This window comes from Arvicanthis niloticus, chromosome 1, assembly GCF_011762505.2.
Source record: "Arvicanthis niloticus isolate mArvNil1 chromosome 1, mArvNil1.pat.X, whole genome shotgun sequence".
In the NCBI taxonomy this organism is placed as follows: Eukaryota; Metazoa; Chordata; class Mammalia; order Rodentia; family Muridae; genus Arvicanthis; species Arvicanthis niloticus.
This window is the reverse complement of record NC_047658.1, coordinates 52,111,669-52,134,802: the sequence shown is the minus strand read 5'-3', so window position 1 is coordinate 52,134,802 and position 23,134 is coordinate 52,111,669. Positions and strand designations below refer to the sequence as shown.

General features: G+C 42.9%; 1 protein-coding gene across 1 annotated transcript in view; it reads left to right on the top strand.

The window, feature by feature from the left end:
• The first annotated feature begins 13,534 nt into the window (after window positions 1-13,534).
• Blm (BLM RecQ like helicase) overlaps window positions 13,535-23,134 on the top strand; it is an 82,084-nt gene continuing 72,484 nt past the window's right edge. The window contains exon 1 of the mRNA XM_076936673.1: window positions 13,535-13,728. The gene's annotated coding sequence lies outside the window, so the exon portion shown is untranslated. The remainder of the gene's footprint in view (window positions 13,729-23,134) is intronic.

Sequence of the window (23,134 nt, the reverse complement as noted above, 5' to 3'; positions counted from 1 at the left end):
GGGTTTTTGTTAGTCTTTTTGTGTGTTACCAATGGGGCAGAGAGGAAAGGTCAGAAATGGCCACTGCAGCCTAGGGCAGTGGTTGTTGTGCTCTTACTTGTTGTGCTCTCATGGCAGTGTGTCTATTTTTGGGTTGTTCATTGCTGGTGTGTTAGAAATCTGTTAGATTTGGTCCAGCATAGGCTGGCCAAGTCGTCTGAACCTGTTAAATCTGAATCTGTGAAGACTGACAGCGTTATCTGGTTATTGGAGTCTTACTTGAGAGACAGAGGCAGGCGGTTTTCTGGTTATCTTTCTATGCCCTTATTGTGTAACTTGGTCTCTGTGCCCGTGGCAGGGGCAAAAACTGGTTTATGTGCCGCCTGTGAGAGGGGTGAGCTATTTGTGTTGGTTTTGTGTGTGTGTGTGTGTGTTTTCTTGGCAAATTATCTGTGTTAGCCGTTAATCTGTGTTAAAAATCCTGAGTTAATAAGAGATAACATGATCGCCTGCAGAGAAAGAGATGAAGCTGCCAGTACAAGAGTGCTGATGCAGAGGAGAGAGGTGGGCAGGTCCTTTAGTAAGGGACACCAACCACGGTTCGGGTTTAGACAGCCTGCCTACCGCATGTAGGGTAACCTCCAGGTAACACCACATGAAGGGTGCGGGCGACAGCTCGTGGTTCCCCAGCACAGCCCCCTTGAACCACCCAGCCACATAAGTTGGCCGCCACCTAATTTGGTGTGTATAACTGTATTGGGGATCTGGGGTCACTGCTGTAACAAATCAGCGGTTTTCCACCTGCCGCCTATGAAGATAGATAGGGCCCAGGTAATTAAAAACCTGGCAGTGGAGCCAGGGCAGCTGGACAAACAGCCCCAGCAAGATTATTCACATGAGAGTTATAATTATATATTTTTTATTAAAAATATAGTGAGTGAATAGCACTGAGATTTTGAAAAAAGGGAAAGTAAATAAGTAGCGCTGAGACAAGTCACATGATGTGACTCCATCTTAGAAACTCTGAACCAACAAAACTGCCTGCAGACAGGTCAGACAGGTCAGGCAGGTTGCCTATTACAAGAAGTTACAGGCTGTCCTGAGTCAGAGAGCCAAAAGAATAAGCCTCCATTTTTGTACAGATACAAATTTATAGTAAAAAGTAAGTTAGTAACCAAAGCAATAGATAGGCCAGGATCCCTCAGACACCTAGATCTAGTGCCCAATATAGTCAACTAGATAAATCTAGTAGAAGAGTACCCTCCCCCCCCCCCCATAAAAGCCTTTCTTCCGCAAGACCCTTGTAGGTTCTGCTCTTCAGGAGTGAAGAACAAGAGAGAACACAGGGAAAAGAATGTTCCCTCAGACATGGGGACCCCATCAATTGATCAGGCCGTGGCCAACAGCAGGTTACAGAAGGTAAGGGACACCCAAAGGCCCACTCCAGATCCCGTTGATAGATCTTGTGTAAGAACATGAGACCTCACTAATTTTGACCAAGGAACATGAGATTAAACAGGGAGGCTAGAGAGACTACAAGATAAGTCATTAGAAGGTTTAATATACGTCTAGAAGAGGAGTGGAGAAGGTTTAGTTTAAGTCTAGAGAAAAGGAGTGGAGAAGATAAAAGGTTTAGTGTAAGATAAACGGTTTAGTGTAAGTCTAGAGGAGAAGAGTAGAGAAGATAAAAGGTCTAGTATAAGTTGCTGAGACTAGAGAGAGGTGAAGAAAAAGAAAGGTAACAGGAAAAGAATTTACAGAAAGCAGAGAAGAGGGACTCCAATCAAAGGGAGATAAGAAACTCCTTGAAAAAGACCAGTGTGCACATTGCAAGTAAAGGAGCCAGCTTCGGGGTCCAAGAGGGCCCCAACAAATAGAAGCCAGGGCCAGGAAATCCCAGGCCTTGAAAAACATGCCAAATGGCGAAGATATTAGCTTTGTGTAAAGACAGCTATTGAGATAGATGGGGCGGCTTGGAGCCACCCAACTCTTGATAGACACAGGGTCCTCCTCCAGGCCAATGGGCTAAAATGTATTCATGGACTACCCCAAAAATGGTGGACTAAGAGATGGGCTGGATATCCCATTCATTTATGGTCATCCTAGACTGTTCCTACCCTCTGTCGGGTTGAGACTTACTCCCCAGGATGGGGGTCCAGATACAACCCTTCCTACCTGACGGGCTGCAACTAGCTGACAAGAACTCACGGGTAGAAGAAAAGGCTTCTCCTACTGACTCCAGCTGGGAGACGAGGTAACCTGCTTTGCAGACGGGAGCAGTTTTCTCCATGCTGGTCAGAGACAAGCTACTGTGGTGGACACAAATGTCATCTGGGCTGACTCCCCACCCCTGGGATCGTTGGTGCAGAGAGCAACCTTGGAACCTGGGGCCAACAAGCAGGTATACTTTTCCCACAGCCCATGTCCGCAGGGCTATATACCAAGAGAGGAAACCCTGATGAAGCCAGCAGCTGTAACTATTCATTGCCCAGGACACCAAAAGGGAGGAGACCCAGTGGCCTGAGGCAATAACCGGACAGATCAAGTGGCTTGATACAGGAGCCCCTCCTGGTTTTGGGCCTAAGAGATGGCCTCACTTAAAACACAGAGTAAGAGAAAGAACTCAGATTGCTAGCCATCCTGCTAGCTACTATCTAGAGGAAAAGAGGCAATGGTGCACACAAGAAGGGAGAACTATACTCCCCAGAAAGCAAAAGACTTACCAGGCTAAATGCACAGATGGACTCTTAAGATATAAGTGCAACCAAGCAGCCAAGAGATTTAAATCGTATAAGGGACCTTAGGTTTTGAGCCAGAGAAATAATAAGACTTAGACTAAGTAAGAAAATACCTAGAAAAAAAAAAAAAAACAGCCTAGAATAGGGACCTTCCTGAGGTTTCAAGTGTCCTAGGTAATTAGATCAGATAGCAGTTTTACTTTTGTTTCTAAGGTAAGTCAGGAATTGTCAGAGATATTAGAGACTAATTAGAGGCTCCACTATTTATACTGTCTCCAAAGCTCAGGACAGGTAGAGAGAATATACAGAGCCCTAAAACTAAATTGCCCTTGGGAACTGGAGCTGGCTTGAGCGTCCCTTGTCCTTGTTCCACACTCAGAATGTCCCTTTTGTGTGAGAAATGATTTTTCAGGCTACTAAGAGACTGTTCCTGGTGCTGCTGACCATCCGACCTCCTTCAAGTTCACCAACACCACCTGTGCCTGATGCCAACTGAAGAATATCCAGAACAACCCCCTGCTGTTTAGCTCAAGGTCTTCTGCTATTCTACAAGGCTAAAGAGTAGCAGGCCTTACAGCCTTAGAGGGTGGGGCTTAGGGTGTGTACACCCAAAGTTAAATGACAGCTTGTGATTCCAAGATTGAAATCAAAATGTGAATCTAGAGTTATATAGATTTGTTCCTTTTGCAATTTCTCTTTATTATATATGTGATTTTATGTGTATGTAGACATCTATGTGCCACAATATATGTAAAAGTCAGAGGACAACTTTGAAAGTGTGTTTGAAAGAAATAGAAAATTTTTGAGACCCCCTAGCTAATAAAATAGATCCTGAGGACCCCTGCTAACAGATACTTAGTGCCTAAGATTGATAAATGGTGAGCTTACAGTTCAAGATTAACCCTTTACATATCTACTTCTGTCTTAGATGAGGCCAAAAATTATTATATACTTGTCCAGCTAGTTCCCCTGGTTTTCTACCACCCTACAGATACTCTTGAACATGATTTTGAGATGTACCCTAGACGCTTCTGCAGAGAGTCTATTTTCCTTGACTCTAGCTGTTACATTGAGACTAGGAGTGGCCGCAGGTGTGGAGACAGGTGCTGCTAAGAGGACTAGACTTGCTGTTTCTTAAAGAAGAAGGTCTGTGTGCTGCTCTAAGAGAAGAATGTTAAGGTTAGACCAGAGACAGAAAGATAAAGAGGTGCAGCAAAGTTGATTCGAGAGTTGGTTCAATAAGTCCCCTTGGTTGACAACCCTATTATCCTCCTTTGCTGGACCACTTGTGAACCATAGGTCCTTGCATTTTAAATAGATTAGTAACTTTTGTTAGAGGAAGGATAAGTGCTGTTCAGCTTTTTGTGTTGCACCATCAATATAGAGCTTTAGGTCAAGAAAATGAAAATTATGATGATACTGAGGTCTAAGTTTTTATGATTAAAAACTTTCATTAGAGGAAATGGGGGGATGTAGAGTGAAAAATATAAGACCATTTTATGAAATATATGTAGACTTTTTCTTTGCCCTTAGACCTGAGCAGAAAAAGTGCAGGTTCCAGAACGTGGAACTGAATGCTGAATGTATGATTTCAGGCCTTCACTGCCCCGGGACACATTCTGGGTGGAGTACATTATTCCTGAATCAGAGGACACTTGCTGGATTAACATTCCTCAAGCGTCAGGGTGGGGAAAGCCCAAAGCAAGAAGACACATTCCTGACCACAGAGAAAGATGCAAGTCATCTAGGTGGGGCTATAGCCGGAACAAGTGAAAAATAGTTAACCTGAAATAGTTGGTAGTGGCAGGGTAGGGCACAGTGACATGGTAAAACTACATTTTTGAGAAGAATGAGTATGCAGAGTGATTTTCACGTGGCTCTAAATCATTTAGGGTAGGTTCCTCTGAAATGTTCCACTGTTCTTGGCTACCCGCCCCCCCTGAGGTTTTCCCAGTGTTACAGCCTGCTGATGTTCAAAATTTGTAAAACAATCAATCATGTGTAACTGCATGAAAATGCAACCAATCATGTGTAACCTCGTAAAAATGCCTTCCTTTCCCCACCTCATGCTATAAAAAAACCTCCTCAGCTTGCTGGCCTTTGTCAAAATTCTGTTCCAGTTTTGACTGTTGGCTAGCCAACTCTCCCCAATAAACCTCTCCTGATTGCATCCAGGTATGGTTTCTTGTGATTTTTGGGTGGTCGTGATTTCCAGAGACTTGAGGAAAGGTCTCCCGAGTTTGGGGGTCTTCACTCCAACTAGACAAGATGGCGGTGACTTCCTAATTTTCGCTCTCTGGCCTGCTAGCTTTTCAAGAACACTGGCTCTAAACTCTAGTCCCCAGCGTTTCTCCCCCAGGGAGTCAGTCTTTCACACACAGCCTGCTAGCATAGGCTTTTCCCCTTCATTTGCACACAGCTATTTGGCTTAGCTGGCTTGCCTGAGGCAACAGGGGCGAAACCCTGCTTGCTACCCAGCCCTGCGTTCCTTAGACAGTTTCTTTTGCGTGGCTAGAAACTCCAGGTTGAGCCTAGAGAAACTGCCAGTTTCACCCAAAAGCTGCCGGCTCAAATCCAACTTCCACATGTCTCTCCCATAGACACAGCCTTTCACCCTTTCTGACTGTTGGCTCTCCTATCAAGCCTCTATGTCTCTTCCTCTAAGCTTTCTTCAAAGTTAGCCTTTTCCTCCTTCTCTACATTTAAGATTTCTAAGGAAAACAAAGGGGGAATACAGGACCTCTCTGCCAGAGCACCCAGACGCCACATGGCAGAGCAAGGCCCTCCCCCCACTGCTTCTAAACCTGACATTAGTGCTTGTTCTCCCCAACAGGAAGACCTACAACAACGTTTTTTCAAGCAAAAGTTTTAAATGTTTCTTTTTCTCCCTAACAGGAACACCTAAAGCAACAATGTTCCCTGCTTTTCCACCAAAAATTTTTTTTTTTTTTTTTTTTTTTTTTTGGTTTAAATGTCTCCTTTTCTCTTTAACACTAGTGATACATGCCCAACATTTTTTTTTTCAAATTTTAAGATTTCTTTAAGGTTCAAAAGTCATCTAATCTACTTCCACAGGTTAAATCAACATGCTGATCACCAGCTTCAGCTTTTAATTAACAACTAGTTCCCTTTTACAGACAAACTGTTGCTGCCTACCCTAGATACATAATTAACATGATGTTTTTCTTCCTCAGCCATCCAAAGCAGACCCAAAGGTGCCTTCTAAGATTAAATTTCCTCAAACACCTTTGCTTTTCTAGGATCTCAACGACAGACCATGACATGCTTGCTACACACCCTTTGCAGACATCCCCCTGCCAGGGTGCTGCTTCTCTGTTGTCATTATCCTATAGGTGCTCCCACAAGTTCAGCCAAGACAATGTCATCTCCTGGAACCTGCCTGGGACGCCAAGCTACCTTCTTCCAGCCACCTCTTCTGACTGAAGACCCCACAGATACACACTGAGACCCAGACATGCACACTGAGACTCAGAGACACATGCTGAAGACTCCAGAGACACATGCCAGATCCAGAGACGCTCACTACAGAAGACAGATCCAGACGTTCCAGCTGCAGATGAACTCTTTTGCCAAAGTCACATAGCTAAAGTTACATGTTAGTAAGAAAAACATACTGTCTATTTAGATTAATTAGATGTTATTACCCTCAAACTGTACTACCTGTGTTTAATTGTTTCAATTATCCCTTGCCTTCCTAACCCCCACTCCCAGCTCCCCTTACCCTGTGGCTTAATTGTGCCACACCCTATGGCCTTCATAGTGTTTTCTTTTGACTCTCTCATCCAAAATTTTCACTAAAAGAGAGTGAGATGTTGGGCAATAAAGAGATAGTTTGGTCTCCCTGGTAGAGCGCTGGGTTTGAGATAGCCGGGGACCCAACAGGACATTGCCTGCCAGGGACGGCATTTATCTCCCCATGCTCCCGGATTCCAGACTACTCCATGTGGTCCACATCTCTCATTAACACAGAGTTGCCCCTCCTTTTATGAAAGAAAAGAGAGTGGGATGTCGGGCTGTGGAAGGGTATCCTGGTTCTTGGGTTGTGGGTATTCGGCCACACTCCCAGAACCCAGGCTCCTGACACAAGGTCTGATCTCCATTCAACCTGCACCCTTCAGTCAAGTAGGACACAGGCGGAGGACGTGATAAACAGGTCTCAGGCCCTAGAGAGATTTACATACTAATGAGGTACATGAAGGCCAGAGGGTGGAGCCAATTAAGCATTCCTCCCCAGCCCCTCCCCCTTTCCCTCCCTATTTAACTCAGGACTGCCCTGGGTTTTACGGGGTGGGTGGGTGGGGGTGCATCCAGATCCATCCACCATCCCTCATGTCAATAAACCTGTTTTGGAAACCCAAGGACTTTCTCGTGTAGTTAACCACGGAGTCACAGCAGCCGGGCCTAACTTCCAGCTGGAGGAACCCAGAGTGTTCCCAGCCAACTACCTACAGCCTGGCCTGAGGAACCCTGTGTCTCCAACAGCTACTACCTACAACACAACTCATAAACACCTGAACAAACATACAAATCTTAATTAATGTGGTAATCAAAGTCTGCCTTGTGTGGTTTTGAGTCAGGGTCTTCTTACATAGCTCAGGCTTGTGAAGTCTCTCTGACTCCACTTCTTAAGTGTAGGGTTTCTGGCAACAATCACCTCATCTGGCTCCCCACCCCTCCAGGATTTCATGTAGCCCTGCTGGCCTCAAATCTACTATGTAGCCAAAGATGACCTTGAACTTCTGAATCTCCTGCCTTTATCTCCTAAGTACTGGGCTCACAGGCATGAGCCATCACAATTGGTCTATGTGTTACCGGGAATCAAACCCAGGGTTTAATTCGTGCCAGGCAGGTACCACCCCATGTTCATCTTTCTCTTTAAAGATATTAGGTTTTGCCTACATTCCCCATGGTGTTCGTTTCTACTGCTCTAAAGTTATCCAATGCAGAACTGGGGCTGTAGCTCAAGGGTCCAGCATTGTCCTATCCTGAGTAAGACCTTGGGTTCAATTCCTAGTGTTCAGAGGTTGATTGCCCACATTGAGCACAGATTATCCAATGCAATCAACACAGAGCATAGTAAATTCAAGTGTATTGTGTGTTCCTAGAAACAGAGATCTCTCCTGTGAGGACTATAACTCCATCACAGTTGGTGCCCCACCCTACATCCTTGTGTAATCTCATCTCCTCCGTAAGATCTGAAACATAGTCACAAGAGAGGTAAGGATTTCAGCAAGTTGGGAGAGGGGGTTAGCAGGATGGGGTAGGGGGATGAAGGGTCAGTTCATCCAAGGAATCTTCTTGTGGAAAACTACAATCTTAATGGTCTAGTTCTATTCCTTAGAGTTTCCCAACCCTTTCCCCAGTACTGTTAAATTTATTGACTATTTTGTCAATAACAAGCACATCTTCTAATCCTCCTTCAGTCTCAGACTACTTCTGAGGCTGCTGATGTGAGTGGCCTCATACTGTATATTCTTAAAATGACCAGCAACCAGCTCCATGTCGGGGTATTTCTAGGAAATAAGGCTCTCATGGTCCCTAACCCTGATCCATGAGACCTAGTGGCCAACTATACTCTACATCATGAAAACTGTACCCCACAAGCTTGGCATAGTTATGAAGGCCTCCTTAAGTCAGAATGGTGAACTGGGAATGGGAATGTAGCTTAGTTGGTAGAGCACTTGCTGAGCATGCATGTGACCCTGGATCTAGTCTCTAACATTGCAGATAAAAAAAAAAAAAAAAAAAAAAAGGTGTGACAGCCCACACCTGTAATCTCAGTACTTAGAGGCTAAGGCAGGAGGATTACAGATCTTGAGTTCAAGAGGCTACCTAACAGGACCCTGTCTCAACCAAACAAAAGGCCAGTGTGGAGCCATCTGGTGTATTCCACCTGAAGGAAGGAGTGGTTTCCACTATGTTTGGTTCCTGGGCAGATACTATCATGCTAGGTGAAGTCCACCCTGGGCAATGCAGTACCTTAGGGTGAACTGAACAGCACTGGGCACCTATGGCTGATGGGATGGTACTGCCAGTCACCAAAATGGGGTGAAGTTTAGTGAGCATGGTGGCTTTCCATTTCTTAGTCAAGGTACCTGTTAAAGACAAGCTCAAGCCGGGCAGTGGTGGTGCACACCTTTAGTCCCAGCACTTGGGAGGCAGAGGCAGGTGGATTTCTGAGTTCAAGGCCAGCCTGGTCTACAGAGTGAGTTCCAGGACAGCCAGGGCTACACAGAGAAATCCTGTCTCGAAAAACAAACAAACAAACAAAAAAGAAAAAAAGACAAGCTCAGAGGTTTGCACACTCAGTCAACTTTTGGTGACTTATCACAAGAGGCTTTGGTCAGCAAATATTTTCACTTTCACATTTATGAGGCAAAAGTCCTTTACCATTACCTAAAAATTATCTCCTTCAAGGTAAAAAAGTTTTGCCTCATGGATGCACAAAGGGCAAATGACTGTCACAGCTGTCTTCATATACACCAATCACAATACAAGGTTTGACACACACTCCCTGTTCCCTTTGGAGTTCCTGACAACAGAGGCATTAACCAAGATATCCATTTCATAACAGGGTTCTAGACCTTAGCATGACTGACTCCATGATGGAAGTACCATTCAGGCCATAAAACTCAGTATGTAGACAGTATCACCTGCCAAAATGAAAACAAAGACCTAATCTATCAAAGTCTGTAGTTCTGGGAAAGTCTCAAAATGGACTAACCTTGCCTTTTGGTTTCTGTAGTTCTGCTTCTGGCTGGTTTTGTTAACTGAAGTATGTGAACCCAGGATATGGTTTTTGTGCTTAAAAGCTCACTCTGAGGAAGGCTTGAGCCTACACTGGGATCCTGAATACCCAGTATGGTTGCTGGCCAGGCTAATAAAGACTTTCTATTGGTGTATAAGCCCATGTCTGAGAATGTCCAGAGGGTGGATACCCCATAACATTTCTTCTTGTTGGAATATATAATATGGGTGAGTGCCCATTCCAAACCCAGAGGATCTGGAGCATTTGAGGCAAGTACTCTACCTTTGAACTACATTCCCAGGCACACAGTATAATTGAAATCATCTCTAAATTACAATATACTAACACAAGATAGATGGTTAGAGGCTTTTCTGTCATCATTTTGTTTTAAAACATGGCTTCACTCTGTAGTCCAAGCTAGTCTCAAACTTGTGGCAATTCTCCTACCTCAGACTTTCAAATTCTGGAAGTACAAGTATGACCTGCCATATCCAGCTTAAAAGCTCAAAAGTACTGCTTATCCAGCTTAAAAGTTCTTAAAAGTACTGCTTTTAAAAACAACAAACAAACAAACATAAAAAGAAAATTCGATCTGGTTGTGGTTGTGCAAGCATTCACTCTCAGCACCTACAAGACCAAGGCAGGCATATCTCTGTGAGAGGCCAGCCAGGACTACATAGAAGAAAAAAAAGTTCAAGGTTGGCTGAAACCACAGACTATGTTATGTATAACTTTGCCCCCTTCTTTCTCTCTCTCTGAGACACATGCCATTATCAGGCAAACCTCTCAGCATCACCTCTTACTGTCACAAAGTCCTCCCAACAATTTCTACTTACCTCAAGATGTAATCCAAACTCAGATAGTCTGCTTTCCTTTCATTAGACATTTATCATGCATACACAGATATGATCATGTATATGCAGATATGATCATGCATATGCAGATATGATCATGCATATGCAGATGTAGAGGAGCTGCTGATCCCATGACTTGAGTAAGCATGTTTGAGGCTTCCACTGTTACTGTTTTGTGTTGAGACAGGGTCTGGCTCTGTACCTCTGTTTTCTTGCATTTCATCAAAGCTGCCTTGGAGTCTTTCTATCTTGTTGAGTTTTGAGGAAGGTGTGGGGAGGCTGTGCTAGAGATGGAATCCAAAGCTTTATCTGTACTAAGCTCCTGTTCTACCACTGAGCTGTAACCCTCCCGTTTTTTCTGGCCTTACTGTTAAGTCTGAAAATTGTGAGGAGAAAGACCAAATCTACAACTATCTAATTGAAGCATGATTTATTTTAGAGGTGCACCCAGGACTGGCCAGCTGGCTATCTCACCCTAAGTCAGGATTTTAGAGAGCAGCCCTGGATATGAGAAAGACAGGCTTTTATAGCTCAGGGGTAGGGAGTTTCCAAATGAGGGGTTTGGTGGGCAAATACTCAGGGTTACAGGAGCAGAACATACACATCAGAACATACACATAACAAGCTAGTTATAATGACCTCTTGAAACAAAGATGTGATTGTCATTCCTAAAACAGGCAGTAGAGAACCATTTGTAGTTACAGGTGGGACATAGCCAATTCCTTGAGAAACAAAGGTTGAATCATAAACAGAAGTGAACCTAGTTTGTTTTTACTATAAGATGGCTTTTAAGCCTAACATGGAAGCATGAGGGTCCTTCACTTACCCTCAGATCTCAGGGCACCTCTGTAGTCTTTCCTGGTCCTCCACATCTACATATGCATCCCTGCTGTGATAGCATAACCTGAGCTAGCATGTTCATGACATTGATTATTACTGTTTTGAGACAGGGTCCAGCTATGTACCTCAGGCTGACCTCAAACTGGAGATCCTCCTGCCTCAGCCTCAATTATAAGTATTTCAGTTTTAAGCATGCACCACCACAGCTAGCTTGTATTGCTACAATGAATATTAACTTATGTACTGTCCCTCTTGACAGACTGAGCCCTGCTGAGTTGTAGTTCTTCAGGGCCCATCTAGCACAATGACTTGACTAGGGAAAAAGTTGAAGAGCAGTGAAGATAAACAACAAAGGAGAATGTGATATGCAGGCACATTTAGCAGAGTGTCCCTTCAGGAAGTTGTGAGTATCACACTTACTGCCTGGGTGCTACCACTTGAGTGCCAGGTTCTATCACTTGAGTGTTGTTGGTTCTAATCATCTTGGTAGATTGTCCATATCTTCTCCTTACCTCTATTCTGCATGCTTTTCCATTTGTTATTTAAAAACTGCTTAATTGGGGTCTGGTGCTGCAGGCCTGCTCCTCTAAAGGCAAGAGCATTGATTTTTCAATGCATAGCTAGGCAGTGGTGTTATCTACCTTTAATGGCAGCACTTGGGAGGCAGAGGCAAGCGGATCTTGGAGTTTGAAGCCAGCTTGATCTACAGGGTGAGTTTCAGGACAGCCACTACACAAAGAAATCCTATCTTAAAAAGAAAGAAAGAGAGAGAGAAGAGAAGAGAAAAGAGAAATGAAGGAAGGAAGAAAGAAATTTCGCCGGGCGGTGGTGGCGCACGCCTTTAATCCCAGCACTTGGGAGGCAGAGGCAGGCAGATTTCTGAGTTCGAGGCCAGCCTGGTCTACAGAGTGAGTTCCAGGACAGCCAGAACTACACAGAGAAACCCTGTCTCAAAAAACAAACAAAAAAAATTAAAAAAAGAAAGAAATTTCAAGGGATGCCTGGACTTCCCAGCACTCAGGAGGCAGAGGCAGGCAGCTGTCTCTGAGTTTGAGGCCAGCTTGATCTACACAATTAAGTAACAAGCTAGCCAGGGCTACATAGACACTGCTTTAAAAAAAAATTGTACAATTTGTTAGCAGGATGCCTGCAGGTGCAGATACATATAGGTAGTAAGAAGGTTACAGTAATGAAACAAATGAATTTAGTCATCATCTGCAGCCATTCTTCCTTGGATTTGGAAATTGTAATAATTTAGCACAAATGCAATATATAGGACTTGCATATTGTATATTGGATCTCTGGATATTTTCACCTTATGTGTCCTTTAACCCACATCTCTCCACCAGTTTTCTCTAGATATGAATATTTAAATTTTATAAAGATCCCACGTATAAGATCATGCAATAGTAATTTACTGTGTCTGGCTTGTTTCACTTAACATAATGCCTCTAAATGGTAAGATCCGGTTCTTTTTACCGGGCTGATTACTATTCTATTGTGCACTTTCACTCTTTCCCTGAGAGCTTATTTTCATGTCTTGGCTATTGTGGATCATGTAGCAATGAACAAGGGAAAGCAGATAGCTTTATTAAGTTATTTATTAATTTTCTTTGGTTATATGTCAGAGGAGATATTTCTGGGTCATGCGGTGACTTTTAGTATCTTTAGTATCCTTTGTACTGTTTTCCATATTGCTGTAACAGTTTGAATTTAATCCTTCTTAAAAGAGGGTAAGGACAGAAGACAGGGTAGGAAGAGAAAGAATTAACAGGAACCCACCACGGTGAAATATGTAATCCTAGTATTTGAAAAGTGGAGGGTAAGTAGATCGGGAGTTCAAGGTCAGCTTCTCCTACACAATTAGGAGGAGGTTTGAGGCCAACCTCGGTTATGTAAGGTCTCGTCTCAAAAAAAAAAAAAAAAAAAACCTAAAAATTACAAAAATAGAAGATCAGGCATCACAGGCCGTATTCATGGTGGCAACTATCCACTAGAAGTGAAGCTTCACACTCACTCAGGCATCGTGCATGTCCGCTGAAGCGTCTGAGTTTGAGAACCCATTAATGACAGTCAGCAGTGGAAGACCGCCGAAGTTTCACAAGAATAGAGGGTCAGATCCAAAAGAAGGGGTCCACAGACGCTTCGCCTGGTTTACCGGAACTGCCAAGTCTTAGCTGTCTTTGAACACCACAAAACTCTATCTTGCGACAGATTGGGCTTCAGGTGCCTTCTCCTACACTAGAAAAAATAAAACAAAACAAAGCCTTCCTACGCCGGAAGCCAGGCAGTTTGCCATAGTCACCTGACCCGTTGACATCATCTGATTGGGCTTTGGTAATACGTACTCGGGTGATCCCGCCCCAGCAGGCCTAGGGGGCGGGGCCAGGAGCCAGAGGCCACCGTGTTGGTTAGATCCTTCAAGGTTCATCCAATCAGAATCATCCTTCTTGCGGCGCGACGCGTGCGGCGCGGGGCGCAGGAGGGCCGTGTCGGCGCGCGGAGTTTGGATGGTGGTTCAGCCCGGCGCGGCGTGAACGTGATTGAGGTGAGTTGCGCGCGCGCCGGGCTGTGGTAGCTCCGCCGAGTAACTGGCTCCCCCCGGCCCGGCAGGACCTGGCCTGGAGCCGAAGCCTCGGCTACTTCCCCAGTCATCCGCCCCAGTTCCTCCAAGCCTCGCTTGTGGGAGAAGCCCAGACCTGAGTAGAGTCCTGGAGACCCAGAAATTATAGGCCATGTCAGGTGGCCGAGCCTTGAGTCTCACTGTGCACACATTTCTTAAGGTCTAGGACCTTGATTATTGTCTGTTATACGCGAGAAATGATCTCATCTGCTTCCCGTAGTTTGTGTAACGCTGCAACGACCCTTCATAGCAGTGCATGCTTTCAAGACTGTAGAAGAGGTCAAAGTGCCCTGTTTTTAGCCGGAGAAGCCGGAGCTCGGACCTCTTTTGCGGAAAGGGCACGCGGGCTTGGATGCCAGATAAGATTTGAATAAGACCCGCCCAGCTCGGAAGCATATCTCTCTGCCCCAGGCTTTCTCCCAGTCCCTCTTAACCGTCATAGGTTACTGTGTGACTGAGATGAGCGGGTCTTCCACCTGCCATCTCCCGATGTTTCCTTTAAATACACAGCGCTCCTACCTCAGCAAGGGGCAGGGTTGGGAAAGACTGATTGAAAGATGACAAGATGGAGCAGAAGAGAGGCAGATGCCTGGGGAGTAATCATTTAGTTGAATCTGTGGTGGAGCTTGAAAGGATCTTCTTGCCTCAGCCATCCAGTGCTAAGTTGACACCACACCGGCTTGAATCAGCATTTTGTTAGCCTGGCTGCTATTCTGTTTGAAGGTCATTTTAAATTTGCTTAGATGAAATGGGATTTTTAGGTTCCCAAGATAGAGAATTAGTACCAGTTTGTTTGTTTTAGCTCTTGTAGTTCAGGCTGGCCTCAAACTTGTAGAATTGAGGGTGACTTTGGACTCCATATCTTTTCAGCCTCAACCCCTCAAGTGCTGGAGTTATAGACTCATGTCACCAATCCTTTTATTTAAAATGTATATATTCTGAAATGTGTACCTTTAAAAGAGAATAGCACAGATTTCTCTGTGTAGCCCTGGCTGTCCTGGAACTTGTACTGTAGACCAGGCTGGCCTCGAACTCAGATTCGACTGCCTCTGGGGATTAAAGGAGTGGGCTGCTACTGCCAGATAGAATGTAACATCTTAAACTTGGTTGACAGGCACACACTCTATTTTCTATATTTTTACCTTTGTCTTTTGTGGGAAATGGAGATATGAGTGTGTCCTTGTTCATGTTCGTGCAAGTGTGTGTGTGTGTGTGTGTGTTTCTGCAATTGTCTGCCATCTTAGTATTTGGGGCAGTCTCACTGAACCTGGAATTTACTGATTAAACCTGCAAGCCTCCCAGGACTGGCATCATAGATTCACATTACCTGACTTTCTAAGTGGTTCTGGAGATCTGAAATCTGGTCCTCATGTTCGTACTACAAGCACTGTACTGACTGAGCCATCTTCCTGAGCCTTTTCTGTCTTTCAGGTCCAAAGTAATTGAAAAATTATCTGTACAATGTAGTGCCTAGAAGCCTCTGAGTATCTTGCTTACCTGTAGAATATGATCTGTTGCCACTAGGAATGGCGGTTCACACCTATTACCAGAACAATTTGCATAAGACAGGAGAGTGGAAAGTTAAGTGCAGCCTTATAAAGCCTATTTCAAAAACAGAAACAAGCTACCTGCCACTACAAGCCTATAATCCACACACATGGCAGGTGGAGGCGGAGGATCAGGAGTTGAAAGTCTTCCTCAGGTACGTAGTGAATTTGAGGCCAGTCTAGACTATGAGATCCTGTCTCCAAAACCCAAAACCAACATTAAAGTGCTCATTACATTTATAGTAGTTCTGGCTATCCTGGAATTTACTCTGTAGGTTGGCCTTGAACTCAAGAGATCTGCCTGTCTCTGCTTCCTGAGTGCTGAAATTAAAGGTGCGTACCACTACTGCCGACTCATTACAAAATTTTAACCGTATTTTTTTATTTGTGTATGAGATTGTTGGGATCAGAGAGCAACTTGGAAGTTCTCTCCCACCGTGTGGGGCCCGGGGATTCAACTCAGGTTATCATGCTTGGAGAGCACTCTTAGTGCAGAAGCCCACCGAATGGTCCTATTTTTGTTTTTCACAAGTTCTTACCACATTTTAGTTATAAAATAAGCTATATAGATTTTCTTAGGTAATTGTTTACAATGTACTCATACTTGAGTGGTTCAGATTTTTTAGTTTAGTATTCTATGTAGCATACAAGCACTCTAACTGTGAACTATATATATATCAGCTCCCCACCCCCCAAGGGGGAGGTTTATTCAGGAGATAGGGCAAAGGTCGGGTGAAGAAGATGGAAGAAGAGAGGAAGAGAAGTAGAGGCCGGCCATGACCACGTGGAGAGAGAGGAAGAGGCAGAGAGGCAAGAGGGTAGGAGGATAAGGGGAGAATAAGAGAGTAAGAGATTAAGAGAGCTCTTGGTTTTTGAGACAAGATTTTATTATATAGCTCAGGCTGGCCGTGACCTGGCTATCCTTGTTTCAGCCTTCTGAGTGCTGGGATTATAGTTTTATGTCACCACACCAGCTCTTGATATGTTTTGTTGATTTTTTTTTCTTCCTTTTTTTTTTTTTTTTTTGCTTTTTTGCTTTTGTGGTGCTGGGATTTGGATCTACAGCCTGGTGCATGCCAGGCAAGTGTTTTACCACTACTGCATTACAATCTAGTAGTGGATAATGTTTCTAAGAAACATCTGGGCTAGAGAGATGGTTTAGTTGTAAAGTACTTTACTTCACAGGCATGAAGACCAAAGTTTCAGAACCCACAAAGAAAAGCCAGTTCAGTGGCACAAACCTGTAATCTCATCAGAGATGAGCCAAGAACTTGCTGGCCAGCCAGTCTAGCCAAATTGGTGAACTCCAGGTTCAGTGAGAGAACACCTAATATTGACTTCTGGCCTCCACAGTAACTCATGCACTTGCGTTCTCTCTCTCTCTCTCTCTCTCTCTCTCTCTCTCTCTCTCAGATATGCCTTAAAATTATATTATTCACAAATTGTTATATAAATGATAAATTGTAACTATCTCATAGTGTATTACATTTATTCATTGTATTTCATGCATGTTTTACCTATATGTGTATATGTGCACCACATGCATGCTTGGTGCCCACAGAAGTCAGAAAAGGGTATTGAATTACCTGGAACTGGAGCTCTGGATGGTTGTGAACCACCTTGTTGGGGCTGGGACTCAAACATAGGGCTTCTGCAATGGCAATATGTTCTCTTTACCTCTGGATCATTCTCTAGCCCCCTTTACATAATTTTCTAAAAAATGTAGTTTACGTTTATGGGTAGTTTGCTGGCATGCATGTCTGGGTTTTTTGTTTGTTTCTTTTTCAAGGGTTCAATAATTTGCTAAGGCAACTCATAGACCTCAAGGAAAAACAGACATCTGCTTTCTAGGTTATAGTTTGCTTTTAAAAAGGTACATTTCAGGAAAGTGGAAGAAAGAACATAATGCAAAGGATGTGGGAAGAAATGGAGCCTCCATACCTCAGCACAGAAGTTCTCCAGGGTTTGTGTAGGCTTCATTGCTTAAGTGTGATTGAGTATATCATTGTCATTGGTGACTAAGTCACTTCACCTGTCTCCCCCCAGTAGCAAGAGTGTATTAATGTACAAGTGGTTGGAGTCAAGGGTATACATATTTTATTTTACTGTAAAATGCTAATTTTAAGTGATTACTCTTCCACCACTGTACTGATCTCATGCTGCTCTGCATCCTTGCTAAATCTATATACACATGTGTGTGTATGTGTGTGTGTGTGTGCGCGTGCGCATGTGTGTGTGTATATATATCATATACATATGTATAGTTTTAAATTTTTTTGGAGGCAGGGTCTTGTGTAGCCTTGACTGTTGCAAGTACAGGAAGTATAGGAATGCACCACCATGCCTAGCTCTTTTGTTATTGTTTGCATTGCACTGTGAGGGTGCAATGGTCAAAGCAAAAAAATAGAGAAAATTCCACCCATCTCTGTTTTTTTGATACAAGGTCTTACTCTACAGCCCAGGTTGGCTTGTCACTCATTATATGCCAGCAGTCTAAGTGTTGGGATTACAGGAATGTGCCACGATGCCCAGCTACCAAGGTGCCATTGTCATTTTGTTTAATAAATCTCTTGAAGGTTTGAAAGTTATTTTTGTAATTATATCCTAGAGACTTTATTATATGTCTTTCATACTTAGGTCATTTTTTTTCCTTTCATTTGGATGAGCAAATCTCACTTAGTATTGTTTTTCAGGAGTATGTTGGCTATTTTTGCCATTTTATATCTATTATAATTTTACACCAGGGGGTTAGTACAAGTGCTCGTCATTCCACAAGCCTTGCAGTCTGAGTTTGGGTTCTCAGACCCACGAAAGCAGATGCAGTTGTGCAAGTGTCCCGCTTCCTCGTGCAGTCCTGGAAAGTGGGAGGTGGAGACAGGAGAGTCTCTAGAAGCTTGTAAGCCAGCTAGCCTCACTTACACAGTGGTGGAGAAAACCTGTCTCGGAGCAAGGTGGAAAGGTGAGGTGCCAATATCGGAAGATTGTCCTCTACCCTCCGCACACGTGCCAAATTGATGCAGCCCAGTGTGAACAAAGATCCACTAGTAGGTTCCTCCAGAAAAAGAAAACTGAGGATTTTGATTGGAATCTTACTGTCATAGGTCAGTTTGGGATCTTGGCATCTTGAATATATTGCTTTCCTGTCATGAATTGGCTCATTTGTCTATTCTTTAATTTTTTAAAAATAACTTAATAGTTTCTTGAATATATATGGCCATAGTTTGTCAGATAATTTTGGAGGATACTTAAATGTTAATGCCTCTGTAAACAGTTTTCTTGTTCTTTATTTTCTAGTTGTCCATCAGTGACACATAAAAAGAGTGTTTTGTGTGTGCTGTGTCTTTTCTAGCAGTCCTTCATAAAGCTACTGCACCAAATTTCTACAACTTGGTTGCTTAAATGACAGCTTTATCTTACACTTGAGTACTTCAGAAATCTGAATGGGCTTACCTGGAGTAGGGTCTACGGGATTTCAGAGCTGTATTTGTTCCTATAGGCTCTGGGGAAAATAGGCCCATTGCCTTTGTCAGCTGCTTACAGATGACCACATCCTTGGCTTGAGGTTGTTTTTTTTTTTTTTTTTTTTTTATCAAAGCCAACAATCTTGGGTGGAATCCTTCTCTAGTTGGTCAACTATCTGGTCTACCACCAGATTTTTTTCTCTCCCACTTAAAAAGACACTTGTGGTTACATTGGCACTGCTTGCATGGTCTAGGAAAGTCTTCCTGTAGTTTTGGGTTTGTTTATTTGTTTGTTTCTTCTCACCTTAATTTTTTACCCTAAAACCCTTATTTAAAGCATTTTAATGCCTCAGATATGTTTGGCATGCTTCTTAAAATAAGATTTTAAAATTAAGTCTTTAGTTTAGAAATTATTTTGGGGCCAGACGTGGTCGGACACACCTTTAATACTAGTACTTGGGAAGCAGGGCCAGGAAAGTGTCAGTGAGTTTGCCATCAACCTGGTTGGCATGAGTTCTAGGCCAGCCAGGGCTATGTAGTGAGGCCCTGCAGCTTCCAACACCTATTACTCCAGTTCCAAGGAAGCTGATGTCCTCTTTTGGCCTCCATGGGTACCCTGCATACATGTGGTGCACATATGTACATGTGGACAAAACACTCATACACAGAAAACAAGCAAATACTTCTAAAAAAGAAACAAGTTAAAACAAAAAAGAAACTCATGAGTTTATAAAACCACTAACCAAAATCAGACAGAACAAAAAATTCATTAACATAAATGTTGTTTTAGTCATTCTGGGTTTTTTTGTTGTTGTTTGTTTTTATTTTTGTTTTTGTTTTTCCGAGAGAGTTTCACTGTGTAGCCCTGGCTGTTCTAGAACTCACTCTGTAGAGCAGGCTAGTCTCAAACTCAGATTCACCTGCCTCCACTCCCCAAGCGCTGAGATTAAAGGCGTGTTGCTACCAGCCAGTGGTTTTCTGTTTTAGGATAATCCACCAGTAGCAGTAGTTCTTCATTACCACATGACCAGACAGTCACAGCTTGAAAAGATTAGGGTGTAGACCTCTGTGGGTAAGGAGAGTATGAGGCATTATTCTGGGTTAAGCATTTTCATAGTTTAACCTGAAGATTGTTTTAGGTGCTCCACATGCAACCATACAGTTTGCAAGTGTTGATGGCTTTGCTTCTTTCTCCCCAGGTACCTTTCATTTGTCTGCTTCTCCACTAAGTTGTAATGCATGTCTTCTGAAAGTGGTTCGAGTGGGGCTCGTACTGCTGCACTGAGAACAAACCTCTAAGCTCATTGGAGACCGATTTGTATTGATGTACATCCCTTCTGTCAGGACAAGGATTTTCTTCCATTCATTGTTTTTTGTTTCACCATTCATTGTTATATGTTTATTCTGGGGAACTTGAGGAAGTAGCCATAGTGTTTGCTGGTTTGTTTGTTTTGTTTTTTATAATCTAGTGTTGTAGTGAGTTTTCTTAGGTGATTTTGTAATGGTGAACTAGCCTTGTATTCCTAAAACAACAGAATCTGGTTTTATATGTAGCTAAACTTCCTTTACTCCTACATCTATGAATGAGAATTAGCCTGTGTGTTTATGGTTGCACTGGATTGCAGTGTTCGCTGTTAGGATGAAGGTGTAGAGCAAGAGAAGTTGATTTGTACTTTGGGGTTGACTGTATGAAACTGGAGTGCTTTATTGCTATAAATGCTCAGAACACTCTTTGTTCTTCTCCTTCCCTCTTCTTTCCTTCCCTTTTATTTAAACACAGGGTCTTAAGTGATAATTCAGACTGCCTAGAACTCACTGTAGCCAAAGTGGACCTTAAACTGACAGCAGCAGTCCTCATTCAGCTGCCCAGGCATTAGCCACAGCGCACAGCACTTTTAATTTTTTTGAGACAGGATCTCATACATCCCAGGTTGAGCCTAAATTCTTTATATAGCTGAGGCTCGACTTGAATTCCTGCTCAACCTGCCTCAATCCCCCACCAACTCCAGTTATTTAATATTGTATTGAAGACTTAAGACAGTGAAATCAGGTAAGAGAAATTATTCAAGGCACAAGGCTTAGAAAATAAAAAGTACTACTGTCCTTACCTGCAGATGATATGGAATTTATCTAGAACACATAAGAATAATCTAAATAGGGCTGAAGAGATAGTTCAGTGGTTAAGAGCACTGACTGCTCTTCCAAAGGTCCTGAGTTCAATTCCCAGCAACCACATGGTGACTCAAAACCATCTGTAATGGGATCCGATGCCCTCTTCTGGTGTGTCTGTAGATAGCAACAATGTGCATGCATGCATGCATGCATACATACATACATACATACATACATCTTTAAAAAAAAGAAAAACCTAAATAATTAAAATGAAAAATAATTTAGCCCAGCCCAATTGTACATGCCTATAACCCCAGCACTCAGAGGTGACTGCCTGAGACTTGGATTCAAGGTCATCTATAGTGACAATTTTGAAATATTGGTTTCTTTAAAAAACACAGAAATATAAGAATATATTTTTGGTTTAATCCCAGATGTGGGAAGGTGGGGCTACTTCAGATCATCCACGTCAGCTAAGTTTGATTTGCCTCATGCTGTGTCAGGGCGTGATTTTACCAACTGCAGATAGTTTCTGTGGTTGTGTGATGTTTGGAATTCTGGGGACCCTTAGAGGATATAGAAATGTTAGGGCCTTGACAGGTAGGATGGGTTGTTGGTTGGCTGCTGTTGTTAGTTGCAGTTTACTAAGTAGTCGTCTACAAAGAAGAAACAAGAAGAGATTAGATACACATACATTGAAGCTCAAACTTGCCTCAAGTAACTTAATCCCTATGTAGCAGGAAGTAGTCTAATGATAACATTGTCCCTGTCTGACCTCTGACTTTGTTCAGGCATCTCTTTCCTTTCCTTCTTTATCCTTTCTCTCTTATCTAGTGTTAGGGGTTGAAAGAGTGGGGAAAAGAGGAACCCACAAAGTAGCCAACACCCAGCTACCGTCATTCTCAACTGCATGGTGAGTTTGAGGCCGATCTGGAACGTCTTCACAACGGCACATGCAGAGGACAGAGTTTAGTAAGACCACAGTATACGCCTAACCCACAAACCAGGCGTTTAACAATTATGACTAGGAAGAGACAGTCTCATAGTAAAAACAAAAGGATTAAAATTTTAGGAATTTTAAAAGATGAGTGAAGAAATCTTTAAAACTCAGCTAAATGTTACAAAAGTTGCAAGGTACCTTTCCTAGGATAGAGTAACCTAACACCCAGAGAGCATCTGGTTTACATAACCTAACACACATTTAGTGTAGTCTCAGTAAAAATAGCTGCAAAGTTTTCTTTCTGGTGCTAGAAATGATGATTCTAAAGTTCACTTAGAACAAACAAAAGCAGAACCATGAAACCAGGTCTGGATCATACACCTGTAGTGCTAGCACCTGAATCTATAACTGATAGAGGGAAGGAGGTAATAAAGATCACATCAGAGACCAATGTAATATAGAAAATAAAGCAGTTAAGAAATAGACAAGATCAAGAGTCGTTTATTTGAAAAGATTTGGAGGTCAGAGGACAACTTGAAGTAGTTCCTTTTACCATGTGGGTTCTGAGAATCTAAGGTCATCAGACTCGGTGACAAGTACCTTTAACCACTGAGCCATCTTCATGGGCTCTTGAAAGATTTTTTTTTTAATTGACAATCTTTTAACATGAACTAGGAAATGTCTTAGTTACATTTCTGTTGCCATGACCAAATACCCCAACCAAAGCAACTTATTAAAGGAAGCATTTAATTTGGGGGCCCGTGGTTCCAGGGGTGGTAGAGAGCATGACCATCATGGCAGGAAGCATAGTAGAGGTAAGCAGGCAGGCATGGTGCTAGGGCAGTAGCTGGGAGCTTTCATCTGCCAGTTGGAAGCAGAGATGGGGGTGGGGGGGAAGTATAGACTTTTGAAATAGCAAAACCAGTGATGCATTTCCAACAAGGCCACGCCTCCTAATTTTTCTCAAACAGTTCTACCAACTGGACCAAGAATGCAAATATATGATCCTTTGGGGCCCATTTTCATTGAAACCCCACAAAAAGAAAGGAAACTCAGATAACTGAGGAACTATTATAACTGATTATAGAAATAAAAGGATTTTTATTATTTTATTGATAATACAGGCCTATAACTTCAGCTATACAGGAAATTGATACAGGAAAATTGTAGGTTCAAGGCCAACCTAGCCTATAGAGTAAGTTTAAAATAAGCTTGAATAATTTAATAACACCTGTCTGAAGGTAAAATGAAAAGTTTAGTTGGATGTAGTT